Below are 24,982 nucleotides of genomic sequence, written 5' to 3'. Positions count from 1 at the left end.
TTAAAAAAAAATTAAAGAAAATAAGATCAAAGAGGTAAATAGGAAACAAGAGCTTACAAACCCAGGTCTTCTGACCCCAAAGCCACGGCCTCCAGTGCGAGGCTCTCCTCCGTCCAGCACCGCTGCCTCCCCGACACTCTGCTTCCCCACGGAAAGACCCACAGCTGTGTTCATCCTCCTGGCCAGCAGGGCTGCTGCCCCACCCACCCACCCCCAGCCCTTCAATCCAGTTCCACCAGGGACCAATGAAGGAGAAGAGGCAGGAGGAGAGGCTCAAATGAAACGTTACTTCGAAAGCCCGCCTACCTTGTCCCTCCAGCCAGGAGCCTAGGCTGCAAGGCAGCAGGGTAAGGTGTCCGTCCTCTGATTAGTAAGTGGTGGGGGGTTTCTTTGCAATGAAATCTGGGTGAGCTCCTTGGACCGAGGTCAGAAGCACCAAGGCCCAGTTTACAAAAACCATGTGAGGGACCCGTGTATCCTCCAAATCGCTGACAGGGAAGAAGGCTGGAGCCAGAAGTTAAAACATGATGCATAAACTCATCGTGCTCTTGGAAAAGAAAGAACTAATTCACTAGTTAAGAGGTAAGAGGTGCAAACCCGTCCGACCCCCAACTAAGCTGTCAGGTAAACCTCTTCATACCCCTACACTTCAGCTGCCTCATCTGTGCAACAAAAAAAGGGGTGAATGAGATTCTCTCTCAGAGCTTCCAACCCTTAATATTGCACACTCTACTAATAGGGATTATGGGCAGCCCTTCCCTGATAAACCAAGCCCTTTAATTATGAATTAAGCGAGCCCTGCGAAAGCGCCGAGTTAATTCCCGTTAGTAGTATAGCATTTAAGTTATATGGAGAAGTACTGATTTCCTTTTTTCTCTTTCAGCCTTACTGAGCGATAAAAACCATAATTAATAGGCTCTGACAGTAATATCCATAAAATAATAAGTGCTTAGAAACAAGAAGGCCTAGGTGTGCCTTGGTAGCTCGGTTAAGGGTCTGACTCTTGGTTTCAGCTCAGGTCGCATCTCAGGGCCCCACGCGGGGCTCCGCGCTCAGCAGGGAGTCTGCTTGGGATTCTCTCTAAAGCAAATAAATCTTAAAAAAACAAACAAACAAACCCAAGAACGCATAGGGGGAAAACTTCCCCAAACTGCATCCTGTACCCCATGGCCTTTAACAATGCATTTGGGAATTTCTGTATCCTTACAAGTTGAGAATTCAAACCAAACCCAGTTAAAAACCTAAGATTTCAAAGAAAGATGCTCCTTTTGCATTTCCCCACTACACAGGGCAGGGACGGGGAATGAAGGGCCGCAGCTCTTCCTCTGGACCAGACCCAGACTGACAGCTTTTAAAACAGTTCAGAGGGACGCCCGGGTGGCTCTGTGGTCGAGCATCTGCCTTTGGCTCAGGGCGTGACCCTGACCCTGGGGTCCTGGGATCGAATCCTGCACTGGGCTCCCTGTGGGGAGCCTGCTTCTCCCTCTGCCCCTCTCTCTGTGTCTCTCATGAATAAATAATATCTTTTTAAAAAATAAAAAATATATTAAAATAAAGCAGTTGAGAACCCCGCCTGGCTGAGGCGTGGCGGGCCCTGGTCAGAGGTACCCCTCTCCACTTCTCAGCTGGCCAGCCACTGCCCATCTCTGCTGCTACACCCCCCCACACACCCCCTCGCCACAGGCTCCCTCCCCCACTTTCCCCAGGTTTCCAAGCACTGCCAAACTGGTTGTTAAAGGGCTCTACAAACAGCCTAATTCCATAGCTAGCCCCCTCCCAGCTATGTACACAAAGGGAAAGAAATAAAAGGGTACTTTGTTCATTTTTTAAGGCTCTCAGAGGATACCACTAAACCCTAAGTTCCTGGTGTGTTTTATTTCTTTACAGCGATCAGGAGCTGAAAGTGCTCTGAGCTAGTTGAGCAATGAGATACAATCCACCCTCCAAAGACACATGGGTGCTTCATTTAAAAAGATTGGTTTATTTTTATTTCTTTCATTTTTAAAAAGAATTTTTTAAGATTTTATTTACTTGACAGTGAGAGGGAGAGCAACAAGCAAGGGGAGCAGCAGGCAGAGGGAGGGAGATGCAGGCTCTCCAAGGAGCAGTGGGCCCGACCCAGGGCTCCATCCCAGGACCCCAGGATCATGCCTGAGCGGAAGACAGATGCTTAACCCACTGAGCCACCCAGGCGCCCCGAAGACTGGTTTAAATATACTGCATTCAGCACTTGACAGAGGCCCTACCTTTTGGTTCAGTAATCAGTCTTCTGCAAACACATCAGAAAAAAATAAATAAATAAAGATTCAGACTAAACCATATACATAAAAAATGTTCAGGGATCCCTGGGTGGCTCAGCAGTTGGGCATCTGCCTTCGGTTCAGGGCCTGATCCTGATGTCCCTGGATCAAGAGTCCCTGGATCGAGTCCTGCATCGGGCTCCCTGCATGGAGCCTGCTTCTCCCTCTGCCTGTCTCTGCCTCTCTCTGTCTCTCATGAATAAATAAAATCTTTATAAAATAAAAATAAAAATAAAATAAAAAATGTTCACTGCATCATTTTTTAGGACACAGAAAAATCAGAACTGTAAATATCCAACTATTGGGTTAGCACGGACAGTCGTGGAGATAGTTAACAATCGTGTTCGCAAAGACTTCGTAAATGAGTGTAGAAAAATGCTCATGATATAATGCTGTGTGAAAAAAAAACAGGATATAAAACACCAACTATGAACAACTGAAATAAATGTGATTTTTTTTTGTCTGATTAAAAAAAAAAAAACACCAACTATGAAAAACAATATTGCATAGAATAAGGGATCCTGGGGTGCCTGGGTGGGTCAGTCAGTTGGGTCTCCAAGTCATGATTTTGGCTCAGGTCCTGATCTCGGGGTCATGGGATCAAGCCCCAAGTTGGACTGCGCACTCTGAGCCAAGTCAGCTTGTCCCTCTCCTCGCACCCTCCCTTCAAATGAAGAAATAAAAATAATAATAATAACAGATCCTGATCTTAATAACAAACAAAATACTTCAATGTTTCATCATTAACAGTGACGTTTGTTGTATGTTATTTGTAAATTTTATCATATTTAGAAAGCTCCCTTCTATTTCAATTTCTTAAACAGTTTTTTACACGACATTAAACATTTTAACATACTTTCCCTGAATGTGATATGATCTTTCACCATTAATCTGTTAAACATGGTGAATTTTCTGATGTTAAATCAACCCAGCAATTCCAGGATGAATCCAATCTGTTCACAATGTATGGGCTTTTTCATACATTCATGATTTTGCTTGCTCATGTTTATGATTTTTACATGTATGTTCCTAAGGTTGGCCTATAATTTCCACTTCTCATATTGTTCTCAACACATTTTGTATTGAGGTTTTTACAGCTTTATGAGATACATTCTACTCCGTAGAAGGATTTATGTAAGTTTGAAATTATCTTTTTCATAAACATTTCATAGAATTTGCTCAGAAATCCATGTCAGCCTAGACCCTCCTTTATTTTTTTTTTTCTTTTTAAGATTTTATCTGTTTATTCCTGAGAGACTCAGAGAGAGAGGCAGAGACGCAGGCAGAGGGAGAAGCAGGCTCCATGCAGGGAGCCCGATGTGGGACTCGATCCCAGGACTCCGGGGTCACAACCTGAGCCAGAGGCAGATGCTCAACCACTGAGCCACCCAGGCGCCCCTAGACCTTCCTTTAAAGAGAAATATTTGGCTACTGGTTTATTTTACTTAGAAATTCTAGGATTATTTAGCTTTTCTACTTTTTTTCAAATTTAGTTTTGGTAAGTTATATTTGTCTAGTAATTAATTTCCTCTAAGTTTTCAAATGTTTTAGCATAAATTAGTTCATAATAGTCTTTTTAGTATCTAAAACATCTGCTTTTCCATTCCTACTATTATTTGTACTGTTCTATTTAAGTCAACCTCACCATATGTTTATCAACATTACTAGCTTTTACAAAGAGCCAAAATTTGTCATTATTGATCCTAATGAATACCATGAAATTATTACTATTATTCTATCTTCTTTGTTTCTATCCTGCGCCTTTTTTGAATCTTCCAACTTCAACAGTTAGCTAGCTAATCTTCAGGCTTTCTAACATAAGCATTTATACATGTTTTAGCTGCTTTCCCCAACTCCAAATTTTGACTCATAGTATTCTCCTTATCTTCCAGTTTAAAACTTTGATTTCCACTACCATTTCTTCTTTGCTGCAAAGGTCATTTTGAAGGATTTCTATGATTATTCATAATTACATTTTTATCTGTTTCTAGCTTAATTGCATTGTGGTCACAGATCTGGCCTGCATGATACCAATTATTTCATAATTGTTAAAACTTGCCTGGTACCAAAGTTTGAAGTCACTTTTTATACATGTTCCGTGTGCGTTTAGGAAAAAAAAAATGCACATTCTGCAGTTTTGAGATACAGTGGTCGTTATGTCTACAGCTCAAACTTATTCAAAGTATACTGCTCAAATCTTGTATATGGTCACCGAGCTTTTCCCCACTTTATCAAGTACCAAGGAAATATATTAAAATCTCACTAGTAATACAGCTGACCCCCAAATAATATGGGGGATTAGGGATGTCAACACCCCACACACTTGAAAATCTACATAGAACTTATGACTCCCCAAAAACAGTCTGCTGCTCACCAGCAGCCTTATGGATGACATAAAAAGTCAATATATATTTTGTATGTTATACATATTATATACTGTGTTCTTACAATAAAGCTAAGAAGACAAAATATTAATAAAATCATAAGAGAAAATATATCTACAATACTGCACTTCTTGAAAAAAATAATCCGTGTATAGTGGACCTGTGTAGTTGGAACTTGTGTTGTTCAAGGGTCAACTGCATATGTTTCTCATTAAAAGTCTTCTCAAGTTTTGCTTTATATTGAGCATACAAGTTTATCATTTTGTGCTAAACGGAGTAAGTCAGAGAAAGACAAATATAGGATTTCACTCATATGTGGAATTTAAGAAACAAAGGGGGGAAAAAGAGACAAACCAAGACAAACCAAGAAACAGACTCTTACCTAGAACAAACTGATGGTTACCAAAGGGGAGGTGGGGGGGAGGGTGGGAAATCGGTGCCGGGGATGAAGAGTACACTTACCATGATAGCACTAACATATGGATTTGTTGAATCCCTATATTTTACACCTGAAACTTAACACTGCATGCTGTCTATACTGAACTAAAATAAAATTTCTAAGGGTTCATCATTCTGATGAGTTGAAACTTTTTAACCAATATGATCATTTTCGTTTCTAAAAACGCTTTTTCCAGAATTTAAAGTCTATTTTGGGATCCCTGGGTGGCGCAGCGGTTTAGCGCCTGCCTTTGGCCCAGGGCACGATCCTGGAGACCCGGGATCGAGTCCCACGTCGGGCTCCCGGTGCATGGGGCCTGCTTCTCCCTCTGCCTGTGTCTCTGCCTCTCTCTTTCTCTCTCTCTCTCTCTCTCTCTCTGACTATCATAAATAAATTTTTAAAAAAAAATTTAAAAAAATAAAAAATAAAGTCTATTTTGCCCAATGTCAATATCACAAGCTTTCTTTTGGTTTTTAATCATCCATTTAGCTTTCTCTAGTCTTCCACTTTTAACTTCTCTGTATCCTTATGTTTCAGACATATCTTCTATAAACAGCAAATAGCTGAATTCATTTTTCATCCAGTGTAACAATCTTTGGTTCCTTCAGCTTAGAATTACTGCTAGGTTTATTTCTATTTCTTTTTGTACTTGCAAATTATCTGTCTTATTCTATATTTCTTTTCTCAGCTTTTTTTAACTTCGAGAATTAGTTTCCTCATTTTAATTTTCCCCATTAGCTAGAAAGTCGTTCAGTCATTTTTAGTGGTTGCTTCAGAAATTTTAAAACACACACTTTCTAACCAAAATCTAGATGTAACCAGTATCTTTAACTCCCTCCCAAACCATGCAGGAACTTTTTAAGCTATTAACTCCTTTTGCTTCTCCAACTTGTCACTTATCTAATTCCCCCTGAAGACACTGTTATCTTACCCAGTCAGTATGTGCTTTAACTTAGAAATTTTTCCCTTTCTTTTCTCTCCATTACTTTTTTGCTTCCATCCGGGAACCATTTTCCTCTCCCTGAAGTGTACCCTTTTAGTGACAATCCGCTAGAACAAACTCTCAGTTTTTGTGAAGTCTGCAAAGTCTCTGCTCTCATTTTTTAAAGATGTTTTTAATGAAAATAAAATTCTAAGCTGACAGTTATCTCTGTCAGTACAAGAAAGATAATATTTTAGTCTCTTCTATCTTCTGTTGTGGCACTATCAGGATAATTTATCACGTCTTTAAAGATAAACTGCCTCTCCTTCCTGACCTTGCTTAAGATTTTCTGTACCTTTTGTATTATACGATTTAATTACATTTTTATCAACGTGTGGATGTCTTTTTACTCATGATAGGGATTCATAGGACTTCATGATGTTTTTTCTGGGTCCTTGAAAATTCTCAGCATTATCTCTTTAAATGTGGCTTACTCTCATTTTCTCTCTTGTCTTTCTGAAACTATAAAGTTAAGTTGGATCTGAATTCTCCAACTTCCACAACGATTAATCTCTCTTTCGAGGTTTTCATGTCTTTGCCTCTCTGTGTTGCCACTGAAAATTTTTTTCAGATGGATCATTCAGTTAACTATTTCCTTATTTTGGTTTGGATTAATCTGTTGTTAAATCAATCCATTCACTGAGTTCTGATTTTCAATTACTCTGTATTTTTTCAAGCTCTGTGTGGTTCTTTTTCAAATCAGGTTGGTTCACCTTTACAGTTTCTTATTTGCAGCTTACACCTTGTTTAGTCTTTTTTTTTTAACTATGCAATCCTTATTTTCATTCAAATTATATTGATGGGGATTCTCTGAGGTCTAAGACAAACATAGATTCATCCAAAAGACAGGTAGAAATTGGCTTTTGTGCAGGGACACTTCCAATGTAGGAACTTTTTTATTTTTTTAAAGTAGGCCCCATGCCCAGCATGGAGCTTGAACTCAAAACCCTGATATTAAGAGCTGCATGCTTTACAGACTAAACCAGCCAGTTGCCCTGTAGGAACTACCCCCCACCCACCCGTAGGAACTCTAAATCAAATTTTCATCTTGCGCTTTTTCTGACCACCCAGTTATTGTGATTCTAGATGCACATCTGTATTAGAACTGGTTTTGGTTCACTAATTCTCAGGACCAAATACCAAGCATTTGTTCAGAACCACAATTTTTGAGATTTGATTTTTCTTACAGTCTCAAACAGTTTGAAAGAGAGAGGAATTTTTCGGGTTTTGGTTTTTTTTGTTTTGTTTTGTTTTGTTTTGTTTTTTCCTAATCACCCTTATATTGAGGGAGAAGACTTCTGAAGTCCCAGCTTTATGGCTAAAGGGTCCCACTCAGATGTCTTAGTTTGTCTCTTATCCCTTGTGTCCTCAAGACCATGGAAAAAAAGAAGTACAGGTTAAACTTGTTTGGCAAATGCCCTCAAGGAAAAAGCCAGCTTCATTGCAACAGACCCCTTTCACTTAGCTTTTGGCCTGAATATTCATCACTTCCATACTGGTTCATTGCATTTAATATCCCATTGTATCCAACATCGTTAAATTATTTCAACTAGAGTACTGGTAAACTGTATTGCTGGAAACAGAATTCAACCCTGGGAATTCATATTTAAAGCCACAGAGCCAGGCAGCCCGGGTAGCTCAGTGGTTTGGCGCCGCCTTCGGCCCAGGTTCTAATCCTGGAGTCCTGGGCTCAGGGCCTAATCCTGGAGTCCTCCCTGCACGGAGCCTGCTTCTCCCTCTGCCTGTGTCTGTCTCTCTCTCTCTCTGTGTCTCTCAAGAATAAATAAATAAAAATCTTTAATAAGATAAAAAATAAATAAAGCCACAGATCCTTGCAGTTTGACAGCCAAATCAGGACATGATCTGGCCCAAAAATCTATCAGTTCACTGCCTGTCACTTTGTAATAAGTGCTGATATTTTAACACTTCCTATGGGCCAGGTATTGTGGTAAATATTTTATTTTATTTAATCCTTACAATGATCCTAAGAGCCAGGTATACTTACTATCCCCGTTTTACAGAAGCACAGAGATAACTAATTACCTAAGGTCCACAACTATCAAGTGTGATTTATACTCAAAAAAAATCTAACTCCAAAGATCAGACTCCACCCCCCTCAAAAAAAAAAAAAAGATAACACTCTTAAGATCCATGTAATTTTGCTTCTCAATAAATAACGTAAGAGAGGGAGAGAGAGAAAGAGCACATATTAACCAGGTATGACTGAGTCACCAATGAAATACAGACTTTCCTATTTTTAATCCTTTCCACTTCTGCTCAAGTCAGGGATGGCATATTTCCATCATTTTTTATATATTCCAGAATTTTAAAAGTAGGCACAAAGTGCTGATTGGAAATGAAGACTACATTGATAAAACAACACCCAAAGGGAGGACTGGTAACCAGACTGCAACACCAGTGGTCATCAATTCTGCAATCTAGCCCAATATTAACGCCTCTGATCAAATCTGAAGACTCTTGCTGAGGATACTCTAACAGATTTTTTTTTTACAATTCTAATTTCATCTTCTATGTGTAGGTCTAACATCCAAAAAAACCTTGATTCATTCTAATAGTCTCTAAACCAGAAATTTCCAAAAATTTTTTTAAGTTTTTATTTATTCATGAGAGACACAGAGAGAGAAAGAGGCAGAGACACAGGCAGAGGGAGAAGCAGGCTCCATGCAGGGAACTCGATGTGGGACTCGATCCCGGGACCCCGGGGTCACACCCTGGGCTGAGGGCAGACACTCAACCACTGAGCCACTCAGGCGTCCCTCCAAACTTTTTAAATATTGAAAAGGGAAGGATATATATTTTGATACACATATATATATATATGTATCAAAAATGGACTTCCAAAATTCAGTCTTAGAAAAGGCATCCCCAAAGAAAGACAGATCTCCCAGCTTTCCTGAGTTCACCTTACCCTCTTCTTCTGTCCACTTCTCTACTCAACAATGGAAGAAGGAAGCTTACTTATCACAGGGAATGTGTTGGATTCTATTTGCCTGCTTTCCCTACCGCTTCCACCCAGCAAGGATTTCACTTCCAACAAGAGATCTACCTTCAACTGGTCAATTAAACCTCCAGTCAACATCCCCTCTCCTTCCCAACTAGACAGCAAGGCAAGTAGGGAAGTGCATCCCCTTTTTGTGCCCAAATATAGAAGTCCAGGAGCCTTTGAGTTGTAAAAGGCTGTAAACTGCCCCCAATTTACGAATCAAATAACCCACAAGTATGCTCTGGACCCTACTATGGGCACTATGGTTCCTGAGGGGATGGAGAGATGCCTAAACATAGTACCAGTCATCAGGAAATGAACAATCTAGGGGGGGCCTAGTTGGTAGAGTATGCAATCCTTGATCCTGGAGGCCAGGAATTCAAGCCCTACTTTGACATTAGAGATCACTTTAAAATAACATTAAAAGTTGAAAAGAAAAGAAAGAAAAGAAAAGAAAAAGAAAAGAAAAGAAAAGAAAAGAAAAGAAAGAAAAGAAAACAGGGATCCCTGGGTGGTACAGCGGTTTGGCGCCTGCCTTTGGCCCAGGGCGCAATCCTGGAGACCCGGGATCGAGTCCCATGTCAGGCTCCCTGCAGGGAAGCCTGCTTCTCCCTCTCTGCCTCTCTCTCTCTGTGTCTGCCATGAATAAATAAATAAAAATTTTTTAAAAAAAAATTTTTTTTAATAAATAAATAAAAGAGGGGAAGAGGAGAGGTACCTCACTGGCTTAGGTGGTAAAGTATGGGATTCCTGATTTGGGGGGCTTGAACTCAAATGCCACACTGGATGTAGAGCTTACTTTAAAAAATAACTTCATAATAATAAAAGAAGGAAGAAGCGAAGGGAGGGTTAGTTAGGTGGGAAGGACATCGTAGTAGAAAGGAATGGTAGGTGTCCAAAATACTGCTGTTATCAAGGTAAAAATTACTAACATGCATTATTAGTATGCTGTGTAAGTGCAATGTGATAGGGACGCCTGGGTGGCTCAGCAGCTGAGCGTCTACCTTTGGCTCAGGGAGTGATCCCAGGGTCCTGGGATCGAGTCCTGCATCAGGCTCCCTGCATGGAGCCTGCTTCTCCATCTGCCTGGGTCTCTGCCTCTCTCTCTCTCTCTCATGAATAAGTGAATAAAATATTTAAAAAAATATATATATATATATCAGAAATTATAAGAAGGACATATAAAAGGTCCTCAAAGCAATAGTTACCGAAGGAGATGGGATAGTAAACCTGAGGTGGTCATAAGAAATGTTAAGCTCAAGAGAGCAGGGAAAAAAAAAAAAAATCTAGTCAAATATTTTTAAAGTTGTGGAAAATCAGCTTTGTTTTTCATGTGCTGAAATCTTAATCCTTAAGAAGTTCTTGGAGGGCGCCTGGTGGCTCAGTCACTTGAGCACCGGGACTCTTGATTTAGACTCAGGTTGTGATCTCAGGGTCATGGGATCAATCCCCAGTGAGGGGCTCCACGCTCTGCCTGGGATTCTCTCTGCCCTTCTCCCACGCATGCCTGTGTGCACAGTGTGCTCTCTCTCGCTCTCTCTCTCTCTCTAAAATAAATGAAACTTTTTTATTTTAATTTGTCATTTATTTATTTTGTTTTAGAGAGAGAATGTGCACAAGCCTGGAGGGACAGAGGGAGAAGAAAAGAGAGAACACCAAGGAGGCCGCATGCTCAGTGCGGAGCCCGAGGTGGGCTCAGTCCCAGGACTCTGAGGATCACACCCCTCGCTGAAATCAGGAATTAGTCGCTCAGCTGAGCCACCCAAATGCCCCAGTAAATAAAGCTTTAAAAAAAAAATTTTAAATACCAGCTCCGGGAAAAAATAGGAAGCTGGTGGAGGTACTGCAAGAGAAATACATCTACTGAACTTTGCAGTAACTGATCTCTTCAAGCTTGCAAGGTCTTCCTTCTTTTAAAAGTCCAACAACCAGCTTGTCTGAAGTTAGTTTTTTTGGTCAAAAAACTCTTCATTTCTTTTTCAAAGTTGATCTTTTGATCTATACTGGAAAGAATGAAGTGACGCCTTTTACTCTGACACTCCGCTCACCCACAAGTGAGTAAGAGAAAAGCAAGTTTCATCTATACCAAGATGCTATTTTTTACCTATCAGATTAACAAAAATCAAACCGTTGGTGACAAACAGTTGGTGAAAAACTGTTGACACTGTTGATAAGAATGTGGAGACGGTGCTACTATCCTACATTACTGATAGGAGTAAATAACATACAAAGTCTGTGGAGTCCAATTTGGCAATTTTTATCAAAATTACAAGTGAAAAGAAAAAGCAAAATTATAAGTGTACACATTTTTAACTTAGCAATTCTACTTCCAAAAATATATCCTGTAGGGGCAGCCCTGGTGGCACAGCGGTTTGGCGCCGCCTGCAGCCTGGGGTGTGATGCTGGAGACCCGGGATCAAGTCCCACATCGGGCTCCCTGCATGGAGCCTGCTTCTCCCTTTGCCTGTGTCTCTGCCTCTCTCTCTCTGTGTCTATGAATAAATAAATTAAAAATCTTAAAAATATATATATATCCTGTAGCTGTACTTAGATGTACGTAATATGTGTATATTTAAGGCTAATAATTGCACCTCTGTTTTCAAAATATCAGAAGCAACCTAACTGCCCATTAATCTGGTTAAGTCTCAGTACATCCAGAGGCACCTGGCTGGCTCACTCCATGGAGCACACGATTCTTTATCTCAGGGTTCTGAGATATTGTGTATAGAGATTACTTAAAATATTTCTTAAAATTTCAGTATATCCATTCAGTGGAAAATATGCAGGGGTCAAAAAATTTAAAGAACCTAGAACATCCAACACGATATTTAAAAAGAACAAATTTACAGGACACCTGGGTGGCTCAGCGGTTGAGTGTCTGCCTTCAGCTCAGGGCGTGATCCTGGAGTCCCGGGATTGAATCCCACATCAGGCTCCCCATGAGGAGCCTGCTTCTCTCCCTGTCTCTGCCTCTCTCTCTGCGTGTCTTTCATGAATAAATAAATAAAATGTTTAAAAAAAAAAAAGAACAAATTTGGAAGACTAACACTATCCAACTTCAAGACATATTCTAAAGCTACAATTTAGAAAGACTATCTGGTATTGGCAATAAATTAAATAAATAAATAAATAAATAAATAAATAAATAAATAAATAAATAAATAAATAAAAAAAATAGAATAGAATAGAATAGAATAGACTGTGCAGAAAAAGACCCACATAAATAAAATGAACTGATCGGGGCGCCTGGCTGGCTCAGTAGTAGAGCATGCGACTCTCAATCTTGGGGTCATGTGTTCAAGCCCCACATTGGGTGTAGAGTTCACTAAGGAAAAAAAAATAGAATCAACTGATCTTTGACAAAGAATAAAGGCGATACCATGGAGCAAAATCAGTCTTTTCAACAAACGGTGCTGGAACAACATCCACATGCAAAAAAAATGAATCCAGACACAGATGTTACATCCTTCACAAAACTTAATTCAAAATGAATCACAGATCTAAGTGTAAGACGCAGGACTATAAAACTCCTAGAAGATAACACAGGAGAAAACTCAGATGACACACCTTGAGTGTGGCAATGACGTTTTAGACGCAACAGCAAAAGCACTGCCCACGAAACAACGAATTGACAAGCTGGATTTCGTTAAAAGTAAAAACTTCTGCTTTGTGAAACACAGTGACAAGAGAAGGAGAACACGAGCCACAGACTGGGAGAAAATATTTGTAGAAGGCACAACCAAAGGAGAACTGTTACCTATAATATACATAACACTTGAAACTCAACAAGAAAATAATCCAATTAAAAATGGGCCAAAGGGGGCTGCCCGGATGGCTCAGCGGTTTAGCGCCACCTTCAGCCCAGGGCGTGATCCTGGAGACCCGGGATCGAGTCCCACGTCGGCCTCCCTGCATGGGGCCTGCTCCTCCCTCTGTCTGTGTCTCTCCCTCTGTCTCTGTGTCTCTCATGAATAAATAAATAAAATCTTTAAAAAAAAAAAATGGGCCAAAGATCTTAACAGGTACTGGCCAAAGAAGACATGCAGATGGCAAACAGGCCTATGAAGAGATGATCCCCGTATGTCATCAAGAAAATGAAAACGAGAATAATGATGAGATTCCACTACATACCTAGTAGAGGGGCCAAGCCCCAGAATACTGACAATAGCGCATGATGGCAAGGATATGGAACTCAGGAGCCCTCATTCATTGCTGGGGGGAAAGTGACAGGGTACAGCCACTTTGGAACAGTTGCGATGGTTTCTTACAAAACTAAACATACTCTTACCATACAGTTCTGCAGTTATGATTTCCTTGCTATTTACCTAAAGGATTTAAAAACTTATGTTCACAGGAAAACCTGCACATAGACGTGTATAGCAGCTGCATTCACGCGTGCCAAAAGTTGGAAGCAACCAAGACGCCCTTCAGTAAATAAATGGGTAAATACACTGTGGTCCATTCAGACAATGGAATTTTATTTGGTGCTAAAACGAAATGAGGTGTCAAGCCCTGAAAAAACGTGGAGGACCCTCAAATGCAGATTACTGAGTAAAGATCCGGTCTGAAAGGCTACATATTATAGGAGTTCAGCCATAGGGCATTCTGAAAAAGACCGAACAGTGGAAAAAAATCAGATCGGTGCTTGCCAGAAGTTGAAAGGTGGTGGAGAGCACAGGATTTTTACAACAGTGAAAATATTGGGGGATCCCTGGGTGGCTCAGCGGTTTAGCGCCTGCCTTTGGCCCAGGGCGAGATCCTGGAGTCCTGGGATCGAGTCCCGCACCCGGCTCCCTGCATGGAGCCTGCTTCTCCCTCTGCCTGTGTCTCTGCCTCTCTCTGTGTGTCTCTCATGAATAAATAAATAAAATTTAAAAAATAAAAAGGAAAAAAAGCATCCATGTATATTTGCGTATATAGTAGTCCCCCCTTTTGCACACAAAATATGTTCCAAGTCCCCCAGTGGATGCCTGAATCGGTGGGTACACTGTGAGCTCTCTATCTGCTGGTTTTTTTCCTATACATACCTATGATAAAGCTTAGGGTATAGATTAGACATGTAAGAAACTAACAACAGGGGCCCCTGGGAGGCTCAGCAGCCAAGCGTCTGCCTGTAATTCAGGGCGTGACCCCGGGGTCCTGGGATCGAGTCCCGCGTTGGTCTCCCTACAGGGAGCCTGCTTCTCCCTCTGCCTGTGTCCCTGACTCTCTTTGTGTCTCTCATGAATAAATACATAAAATCTCTTTAAAAAGAAAAGAAACTAACAACAATAACTAATAAAGTATAACTAGGACAATATACAGTAATGAGAGTCACGTGTGTGGTACATGTGTCTCTCTCTCAGACTATCTGGTACTGCACTCACCTTCCTGCGAGGAGGTGGAGAGGGGAGTGACACAGGCAGTGTGACGGAGTCTTAGGCTGCGACCGACCTGCTGGCCATGTGTCAGCAGGATCTTCTGCTTCCAGTGACTGGAGCAGCAGAGAGCGACACCGCAGACAGGGGACACTGTATGTATTCTGTACGTGATTACACATATATGTTGCTTAGAAAAAATATACAAGAAATGAGTAACACTGTCGGTCTATTAGAGAAATAGCTGGATGCCTGACGGACGGACGTGAGGGAGAATTTGCAGTAAAAGCCCTTTTAAGTTTTTTCAATTCCTAAGAATCAGAACATACGATCTATTCAGTTATTCTTTTCTTTTTTTTTTTTTTTTTTTTTTTTTTCCAGTTATTCTTTTCTAACAAATAAAAAATAACAAGAGCAAAGAGAATTGCGGTGGGGGTGGGGGCCGAGGGGATGTGCCCTAGTGGCTCACTCGGTGGAGCAGCCAACTCTTGATTTGGGCTCAGGTCATGATCTCAGGGTCCTGAGATCAAGGGGCTCTGTGCTCAGTGGGGGAGTCTGCTTGAGATGCTCTCCCTCTGCCCCTCCTCCTACTCATGCTCTTTCTCTCTCTCTCTCTCTAAAATAAATAGATAAAATCTAAAAAAAAAAAGAGGGGCAGCCAGGGTGGCTCAGCGGTTTAGCACCGCCTTCAGCCTGGGGTATGATCTTGGAGACCCGGGATCGAGTCCCACATCAGGCTCCCTGCATGGAGCCTGCTTCTCCCACTGCCTATGTCTCTGCTTCTCTCTCTCTCTCTCTCTCTGTGTGTGTCTCTCATGAGTAAATAAATAAAATATTTAAAAAAATAAAAATTAAAAATTAAAATTTTGTAGGCTGCATCTGGGTGGCTCAGTCAGCTGGGGGTCTGACTCTTGATCTCAGCTCAGGTCTTAATCTCAGGGTCATGAGTTCAAACCCTGTGTGGAGCTCCACGGTTGGATGTGGTGCCTACTTAAAAAAAAAAAAAAAAAGGAAAAGAAAAAGAAAAATAATTGACTTTAAAAAAAAAAAAGAAAAAAAAAAAGAATTTTGTAGTCAGATATATACTATTTTACTTCACCAAATTTGAGAGGAGAAATTTATGTATCTGTTGAGAACTGGTCCTGACTTGTGTTTTTGCTTTTGACTGAAACTTGGACGCTAAATAATAGACGTCACATTTCCCTCTTTTGACAAGTGAAAAAGAAGTTTGCATACAGTTTGTGTTTACTCTCTTCCAAGACTGTGTTTTAATGACTTACCCAGTAAACAGAAAAATACTTCCAATTCGCAACTCATTTAAAACAAATAAACAAAGAAAGCTATGGTTCCGAATAAAACATCCGTATACAAGCTTTTTTTTTTCCCTTTCCAATTTAAGAAAACACTCCTCTTACATTCACATTTAGGCACTGCTCAGAAAAATTTTTTTAAAAATCACATTGCAGGGCAGCCCTGGTGGCTCAGCGTTTTGCGCCGTGTTCAGCCCAGGGTGTGATCCTGGAGACCGGGGGTCGAGTCCGTCAGGCTCCCTGCATGGAGCCTGCTTCTCCTTCTGCCTGTGTCTCTGCCTCTCTCTCTCTCTCTCTCTCTCTCTCTGTCTCTCTGCGTCTCTCATGAATAAATAAATAAAATCTTTAAAAAAAATCGCATTGCAGAGATTTCTCTAGGAGAGAAAAATAATAGAGTAGGAGGTGAAGGGTACCAGCCTAAGAGACGTTGAGTTGGTCAGGAGTGGGACAAGCCTGATTCCCATGGTCCAGGGAGTCTGGCTGCAGCCAAAAGGTGATGTTATATGAGAAGAAAGAAAACCACACACACACACAAATTTCAGAAACTTCCAGGGCACCTGCGTGGCTCAGCAGTTGAGCGTCTGTCTGCCTTTGACTCAGGCCATGTTCCCGTTCATGGAGCCTGCTTCTCCCTCTGCCTGGGTCTCTGCCTCTCTCTGTGTCTTTCATGAATAAATAAATAAATAAAATCTTAAAAAAAAAGAAAAGAAACTTCCCCAGCCCTGTTATTGAAATCCAAAAGAGCTTAAGGAAAATTGCTTTTACAAATTACTAAATATGAACTTTGGTGAGACTTGAAAAGATACTAAGAAAGAATTCAAATCAAAACCACAAACTAAAAAAAAATAAAAATAAATTAAATAAACCCACAAACTATCACCTCACCCCTGTCAGAATGGCTAAACTCAAAAACATAGGAAACAACAAGTGTTGATGAGGATGTGGAGAAAAAGGAACTCTTGTGCACTGCTGGTGGGAATGCAAACTGGTGCAACCACTGTGGAAAACAAAGTGGAGGTTCCCCCAAAAAATTACAAACAGGGACACCTGGGTGGCTCAGTGGTTGAGCACCTGCCTTCAGCTCAGGTTGTGACCCCGGGGTCCTGGGATTGAGTCCCACTGTTTCTCATGAATAAATAAATAAAATCCTTAAAAAGAAAAATTACAAACAGAACTACCATATGATGGTCCACTACTGGGTATTTACAGGAAGAATACAAAAACACAAATTCGAAAATATATATGCAACCCTATGTTTATTGCAGCATTATTTTCAATAGCCAAATTATGGAAGTAACCCAAGTACCCATCAAAAGACGAACAGATGAAGAAAATGTGGTATCTATATATACAAGGGAATATTACTCTTCCATACAAAAGAAGGAATCTTTCCATCCGCAACGATGGACGGATCTAGCGGGTATAACACTAAGTGAAATAAGTCAAGGAAACAAATATTATACAATTTCACTCATACATAGAATTTAAGAAACAAAACAACAAAGAAAAAAAGACAAACTGGAAAACTGACTCTTAAAAGAATAAACTGGGGGTTACCAGAAGGGAGGTAGGTGGGGGGATGGATGAAATAGATAAAGGGGATTGAGAGTACACTTATCGTGATGAGCACTGAGTAATGTATCGAATTACTGAATCACTACATTATACACCTGAAACAAATATAACCTTGTATGCTAATTACACCGGAATTAAAAAAAAAAAAAAAAAAGATAGTGAGAAAGAAAATTGCTTTTCTTTAAAATTTCTTCCCAGTCTCCTACTTCTCCCAGTTAGGAGTCAGAATGTCATTACTATTCATTTATTTTATTACTGAAACCCAGGCGTTCTTTCTTTCTTTCTTTCTTTCTTTCTTTCTTTCTTTCTTTTAACTTTATTAAGTTTACGTTTCAAAATTCAAAAGGCACAAAAGCATTTACAATAATGGTTTATCTCCTATCCGTCTCCAGCAACCGACATTAGTTTCTTGCATATTCTCTTCCAGAGATATTCTATATGCAACGAGGAAACCCTCCCTTTTCTTTCCTCCACCTTCCCGCCTCTTCTCTTTTGCACAAATGGTTGTATGGAACCAAGTCCTTAGACTGAAATAAAAATCAAGGGATCTTTCCATAATATTAACTCCTTCTATGAACACATTACTCTTTTCTATCAACAAGTCTTCGAAAAAGCTAAGTTTCTTTTCCATATCTCCCATATCACTCAAGGTTAAGAAAGAGTTGTTTGGAAGAAGAAGAAAAAAAAAAAAAAAAGATCTACAGAACTAAATTGCATCCAATTACATGACAAAAATCGACTCACTGAATTTCTGGTCCAAGATTCTGATTCCTGAAAACAAAACAAAACCAAACCAGTATATAGATCTTCAAAGTTCCCACCAAGGGCAGTGGTGCAGAGGTGACATTAACACCCCGCGGAGACCCGTTCCTCGGTCCAAAGGCTCCTCCCGCGAAATTCAAGAGGGAAGTAGGAAGCTGAATTTGAATGTCTGGTTCTTGTGGATTAGCAACAAGGAAGTGAAGGCAGATGAAAAGAAACCAAGACTGCCTCAGGTCTGTTAATCAGTAACCAAGCTGTGCCAGCCCTAAACCAGATCCTTCTGGCTTTCGGTGGGGATTGATAATTAATGTGCACCTGAACGGCCGGGCAGGTGCACAAGTCCCTTGGCGCGCACAGAACCAGCCGCAAAGAGCAGAGGCTCCTGGGCGGACAGGCCCCAGACACGCGAACCCAGAGAGCCCTCCAGGGCCGATTCCCCAAGTGGATCCACCTTCCGTCTTCTGAAACCCTCAAGCCTCTCTTTCCCTCTAGGGCCCGACACAGGGAGTAAAGGCCCAGGACAGGGGTCTGCTTGTGAAGCCCGGTTTGCTACCAAGAGCACAGGACCCGAGGTCTGCCGGCGAGGCCGAGGTTCAAGTCCCAGCTGGGCCCTGTAAGTATGGACATCCCTAACCTCCAGTGTCTGCCTGGGGAAACCAACTCAAAAATACTACAAATCAGCAACCAGCTCAGTACGATCCAGTTTCAAGTTCCCAACCCCGATGCGGAGCTGTTCGGGAGCACCAAAACTCCAGCTGGACTCCAGAAATTTTCAGCAACTATCCGAGATAATTCTGATCTCTAATTTGAAGGGCATTACAGGAAGACACCCGCTGGTCCATTCAAGCAGTAAGTCTCTCAATACTATCTCAGGAAAATAAGGACACAAGGGTTATATGCGATAAAGTCAACATCTACGTCTGGGGAGGCCAGAAAACACACATTAAGATCACGAGGGGCCACCTTCGACCACCGCAATTCGACAACAATCTAGAAGTGATAAAGAGCGGGCCGCTTTGATGTGGAAAAGCCTTTGCAGAAGACCACCAGTCGCTTCTAAACAAATAGCCAACACGGTTTATAAACAAAGTCTTGACTGTTTTTCTGGAGCCAGGCCTGAATTTATAACCTTCTAAACTCCACATGGCGAATGCAGCTTCTCCGCTCACCGAAAAGCAGATCAGAAACACTTCCAGCCATTTGTACTTTGGATAGAATGGTGAGCCTGGAGAGAAAACCAACTCCATATTCTTTGTAAATTGAGTTAAATAAATAAATAAATAAATAAATAAACAAACAAACAAATAAATAAATAAATAAATGTCTTTGTTTCCTGAGTGGCAATGTGACATGATAGACCACACGGGCAGTAGGACCGCAAATTCCATGTCCCTTCCAGGCTGGCTTAGATCGTGGGCTGAGAAATCAGTGATGGGAGAGAACTCCTGCCTCTGGGTTATTGTGGGCTTTATTTTTTATTTATTTATTTATTTTTAGATTTTATTTTTATTATTTTTTCACAAGAGTCACAGAGAGGGGGGTGGGGGCAGAGACACAGGCAGAGGGAGAAGCAGGCTCCATGCAGGGAGCCCAACGTAGGACTTGATCCTAGGACTCGATCCCAGGACTCGATCCCAGGACTCTGGGGTCACACCCTGAGCTGAAGGCAGGCGCTAAACCGCTGGGCCACTAGGGCTGCCGTATTGTGGGCTTTAAAAAGACTGACAGGGGATCCCTGGGTGGCGCAGCGGTTTGGCGCCTGCCTCTGGCCCAGGGCGCGATCCCGGAGACCCGGGATCGAATCCCACATCGGGTTCCCGGTGCATGGAGCCTGCTTCTCCCTCTGCCTGTGTCTCTGCCTCTCTCTCTCTCTCTGTGTGTGACTATCATAAATAAATAAAAATTAAGAAAAAAAATTAAAAAAAAAATAATAAAATAAAAAGACTGACAGGAAATGTCTAAGCCCGTGGTTGGAACATGCTAATGTTCAGTTTCTCCTCTTCTTCCAGAACTCCTTAAGATATTTACTAAATAACCAGAAGTGTTCCCCATTACGTTAAATCATATTGATGTCAGAATTCCTCAGGCCAAAACAGACTAAAAAAATAGAAGAAAAGACTTTTGCATATATGCAAACCATGCGTTCGTCAGATACGTCCATGTATATAATCAAACATGTAATCAGAAGGTGCCCACTGTCGATCCCACTTGATGAAATCAGATTAGATCATATGACACTGCTGCTGCCCACACCTACAGTAATTCAAGTCTAGAGCGCGGTTTCCTATGAGCCTGCCCTTGGTTTTCGGGGAACAGCAGGACTGTTAGAACCTTGCCCTGTAATTTTCTTTTTTTTTTTTTTTTTTTTTTTTTTTTTTTTATTTACTTATGATAGGCACACAGTGAGAGAGAGAGAGGGGCAGAGACACAGGCAGAGGGAGAAGCAGGCTCCACGCACCGGGAGCCCGACGTGGGATTCGATCCCGGGTCCCCAGGATCGCGCCCTGGGCCAAAGGCAGGCGCTAAACCGCTGCGCCACCCAGGGATCCCTGTAATTTTCTGACTGTAAGAGGGCGCAGGTGCATAGCTTAGCGCATCCAAAATGCAGAGTTGGTGAGAAAGTTTTTAACCTGGCTGTAATAAAGGTTCTCCTGGTTGTCCCCTCTGCGCCCACCCTGTCCTCTTCTACTTTGAAGCACAGAAGACAGAGACCCTGATGATAATAAGACCAAGCTGTGTAAACTTCTTCGTGGGCTTCTTAAAATGCACTTCTAATTCGGCACACCCTACCACAGCAGTACTGGATTTCTCCTTAAACAAAAATGGTCACGGGTGTCAAAGAGATGTGAGTGAGTGTCCACTGAACTGTGTCTAAATGATTTTCCTTGTGAGCGACGCCAGCCTGGAATAAGCCCCTACGAGTGAGAAGAGAAAACATGCTTCCCAGGCAGAGGAGGCATTGTTCAAAGTAATGAGTTCTGCACCACTTGGTCCACACTCCACAGCTGAGTCTGATTTTCCTAGACAAAGAGCAATAACCAAATGGGGATGCTCTTCAGCAAGATTCTCTGAGCTGATAATTGTTAAACCCATGAGGTGGTGGGGGAAGAAAGGAGACGCCTGTCTCCCTAACTTTCCATGTTCTGCGAAAGAGGAAGGGCTTCTCAACCTTGGTCAGTGTTACGCCAAGGGAGGTGTCATTGCCATAATGGATTTCAATAGAGTCTAAACTCACTAAAAATGCCTAGAATTAGGCCAGCTCAAAAGTTAAAATGTTTAAATGCCCTACTGTACTCCTTTATTCGTTTCCCCCCTTCTATCATAATTTTCCTTTTTTTCCTCCCCACAGAGAAATAATAGTCATGATCCTTCAAGCATGCGGACCAACACTATTCTTAGAAAGGAGCTGCAGGAGGTTTATTATGTCATGAAACATGGAGCCAGAACAAAGGACTACTGAATCACTCACCTTATCTTCATCTAAGAAACCTGAGAATTACAGGGTTTTTCTGTTCCTCCTAAACTCAGTACTGTACTTCGGAAGACAGCAAATGTTAGGGCCCAGTCTGTACTACAAAAATGTAAAAAAAAAAAAAAAAAAAAAAAAAAATTAAATAGAATTGGTGTACACAATGCTTCTCACTATACATGTATTTTTTTTTTTAATCTAAAATACTCAAAAGCAGTCTTTGGGGTATTTTTTTAAATCCCAGTTTAAGCGTTTGTTTCTGAATCTAGATGTAGGACTGCTCAACACTTAGGGAGAACAGTTGATTTAGAGTACTCTTATCTGCTCTGAAAACCTGAAACAGCATGAGAATTATTTCAGAACTCAACTCTGAGTTTATGGAAGGCAGGGCTCCGGATTGATTTATCTGGCCTTATAGATAGTATTCAATAAAAATTTGACTAAATGAATAAATTAAGCAGAAAACATTTAATTAAGAGTTTTCCCAATTACATCATGGCACACTAACACAAAGCACCACTATAATATTCTATGTTTACAATTCTATCCTTCTAATTATTTAGAAGACTGATTCTAAAAATAAGTTTAATTGATACTGATGCTGTGAGAAAATGTATCTAACAGAAGCCAGGACTTTTACGCTTTTATGCAGAACCTGGTGCAGCTATAAATCCCGGCTCTGCCCATCAGCCTTCCCTCCCTTTGTCTCCTTCCCATGCCTCTCCCCCAGCCTTCCCCCAAGCACTCCCAATCTCATTATCCCATGATCTGCTAAACTGCAGTTTACCTCCTGGAACCAGCAGAAACACATGTCACTGAGAATTAGGGAATTGGAGCCAGTTACAAACCACCAAATAGGGTCACAAAGTATCTGAACCTGAAAATTAAAGAGTTTTTCTGTTTGTTTTTTTTTTTAAATTGTGAGAAAAGGGAGGGGGGAAAAAACTTAATTGGACTTTTTTTTTTTTTTTTTAACGCGGGAGCTAGATGGATTGCATAATGTCTAGGCATTTATAATGAATGGGATGGGAGAGAGAACCTTAACAGCGTGTTATTTGCTAATCATCTGAAAAGTAGAATTACGTTGACTTCGTGGGCTGACGGCGGGGGAAGGACATTGGCTGAAAACTTCCACCGCTGATGAACATTTGCTATTCTTGAAAGCAAATGGTTTAAAAGTAGGATACAGCAGGAGGGAACCCCTAGTGCTTCAGCTCCTGTATTTTTATGCCACGCTTCATTCCAGGGGGGGTAACTCCATTTTCAAACTTTTATTGGTTATGTTGATGTTAATGCATGCTTATATGTTAACCCTGCTAACCACCGACGAGCAACTGAGATGATGCACGCAGCTCCTGCATCCCCCGTGAGGCCTGTGCCCGCTGCCAAATGCTGACCTGGGCTAAACAAACGAGATCCCCCACCACCACCACCCCCACCCCTCGGAAGGGACAGAGCTGTCAGGACTCACGATTTCAAGAAAAGGAAAAGTGACACTTTTAACGGGAGGCTTGAGAACTCGGACTGGTTCCCATCAAGGCTTCTGGAAACATTCCCTGCAGATTAACCCCAGAAGTGACCAGCTGGGGCAACTGGGCAAACCACCCCTCCCCACTTCTGGCAAAGCCTTTGTTTCTCTGCGCTGGCATCTCCGTGGGCGGGTCCTGCAGCTCGGCGCCTCCCGGACCCGGGCCGCTCGGGGGACACAGGTGCCCGGGCCGCGCGCCTCGCCAGGTGCAGGGGAGGCGCAGCTCTGCAGCCTCACTGCTGGGGGCAGCCACCGCGCTGCAATTGTTTTTTTTTCATGCCTCACCTCCAAGGAAATGAGCTGTATGGGGGGCGGGGGGCGTCCCCGCGGCCGCCCCAACGAGCAAGCTCTCAGCCTTTCCTTCCCGTCTGCGCTCAAATCAGTAAAGCGCGGCGGCGGGGCTGGGGACAGGCTTCTGCCCCGGGGGCTTGGTCGTGGCTCCAGTGCCGAGCTGCTACCGTGAAAGCCCCGTCGGAAGCTCGCCCCGAGGTACGGACAACAAAGGAGGAGGAGGAGGAGGAGGAGAGAGGGGGCCGCGGACGCCGCGCGGGGGACCCGGCTTAGGGGCGAGCCGGGGGCATCGCGGGCTGGCGGCGCCGTCGCCATGGGAACCGCGCGCAGGCGCAGAGCGGCGCCGGCAGCCGGGCCCCGCCCCGCCCTGGCCACGCCCCCACCGTGGCCACGCCCCCTCGTTCCCGGCCCCGCCCCCCGCCGGCGGGCCGCTCCGGGGCTCCCGTCCGCTCCCGGGGAGGGTAATGGGGTAAATCCTCCTCCCCGCGCTGAGCCTACAGGGCTCCCCCACCCACCGCGAGGGGTCCTGCGTGGGCTCCCTGGGCGCAGGGGCAGCCGCGAGACCCCCCCAGGTGCAACGGGCAGTGCACCCCGCGCGCTGGGAGAGGGGGGCCCGCCCGGGGGTCGGGGGTGCAGGGACGCGACCCCGGGGACCCCGCGACCCCGCGACCCCGCGTGGGGGAGGCCTCCCGCTGCAAAGCTCCAGCCTCCGACGGGCGACCCGACAATGAGATCAGGCGCGGGCGCACGCACAGGCACATCTCAGGGGCCCCCCTCTGAGCCCCCCACCGAGCCGGTGCAGGGCCCGTCCTGCAGGGGGGGCTCGGGGATCCCCACGCACCGCAACCCTGGCTCGCCGGGTCCCGCCCGGGCTGCGGACGGAGCTCGGGCCACCTGCTCGTCCGCACACCTGGTCTGCCCGCCAGCAGCCCCGCTCGCCGCCGGGGTCCCCCCCCCCCCCGCCCCAGCACTGACCTGCTCAACTCCGAGTGCTCAGCAGTTGAAGGATTCCTGGGGTCCCGGGCACCGGAGCAGCCTGCACGGGGCGGCCTGGGGGTCGAGGGCCCGTCCTCCCGGCCCGAGCGGCCCTGCCGGGGGGCACCGACAAGCGCACAGCCCCCCGACGCCCGCGGAAGCCCCGAGCCGCCCGGGCAGAGCGGGGCGCCGCCGCCGCGACCTGCTTTCTCATTCAAATCCCGACGCGCTCGCCGGAGCCCCCTCCCTCCCGGCCCGCAGCTCCCGGGCAAATCAGGAACTGGAGCTGCGGAGCGCGGACCGGAGCTCCCGGGGCCTCCCCGCGCCGCAGCCCCCCGCGCCCCCCGCGCCCCCGGGGCACCCGGCCCGCCAGCGAGGCCCCCTGCCCCGCCCGCAGGTCCAAGCCTCCCGAAGCGGGGACACCTCCTCGGGGCTCCGTCTGGAGCCTCGGGGGCTGCAGGATGCGGGGCTTCGGGGACGCCAGGTCGGAAGCGGGAGCGCAGGGAGCGGCGCCGCTTGCAGCTGCAGCTCAAGGGTCAGAGCCTCACCGCGAAGGGCGTCGCGGGCCGCCCACCTGGCCTTACCTGCGCTTACCTGAGCTTACCT

The 24,982-nt window shown here is 43.8% G+C and overlaps 1 protein-coding gene across 5 annotated transcripts in view; it reads right to left on the bottom strand.

The window, feature by feature from the left end:
- PLCH1 (phospholipase C eta 1) overlaps positions 1-24,539 on the bottom strand; it is a 203,346-nt gene extending 178,807 nt beyond the window's left edge. For 3 of the 5 annotated variants that reach the window (XM_072792197.1, XM_072792198.1, XM_072792199.1), the window contains exons 1-2: positions 23,396-23,708; positions 21,583-21,684 (exon numbers count right to left, since the gene is read on the bottom strand). The gene's annotated coding sequence lies outside the window, so the exon portion shown is untranslated. Of the gene's footprint in view, positions 1-14,475; positions 14,631-21,582; positions 21,685-22,369; positions 22,460-23,395; positions 23,709-24,376 lie in introns of those variants that run through there. The other 2 variants (XM_072792194.1, XM_072792195.1) reach the window with 2 other exon arrangements.
- Positions 24,540-24,982: the final 443 nt, after the last annotated feature.

This window comes from Canis lupus, chromosome 22, assembly GCF_048164855.1.
Source record: "Canis lupus baileyi chromosome 22, mCanLup2.hap1, whole genome shotgun sequence".
In the NCBI taxonomy this organism is placed as follows: domain Eukaryota; kingdom Metazoa; phylum Chordata; class Mammalia; order Carnivora; family Canidae; genus Canis; species Canis lupus.
This window is presented reverse-complemented; position numbering and strand designations above follow the sequence as displayed.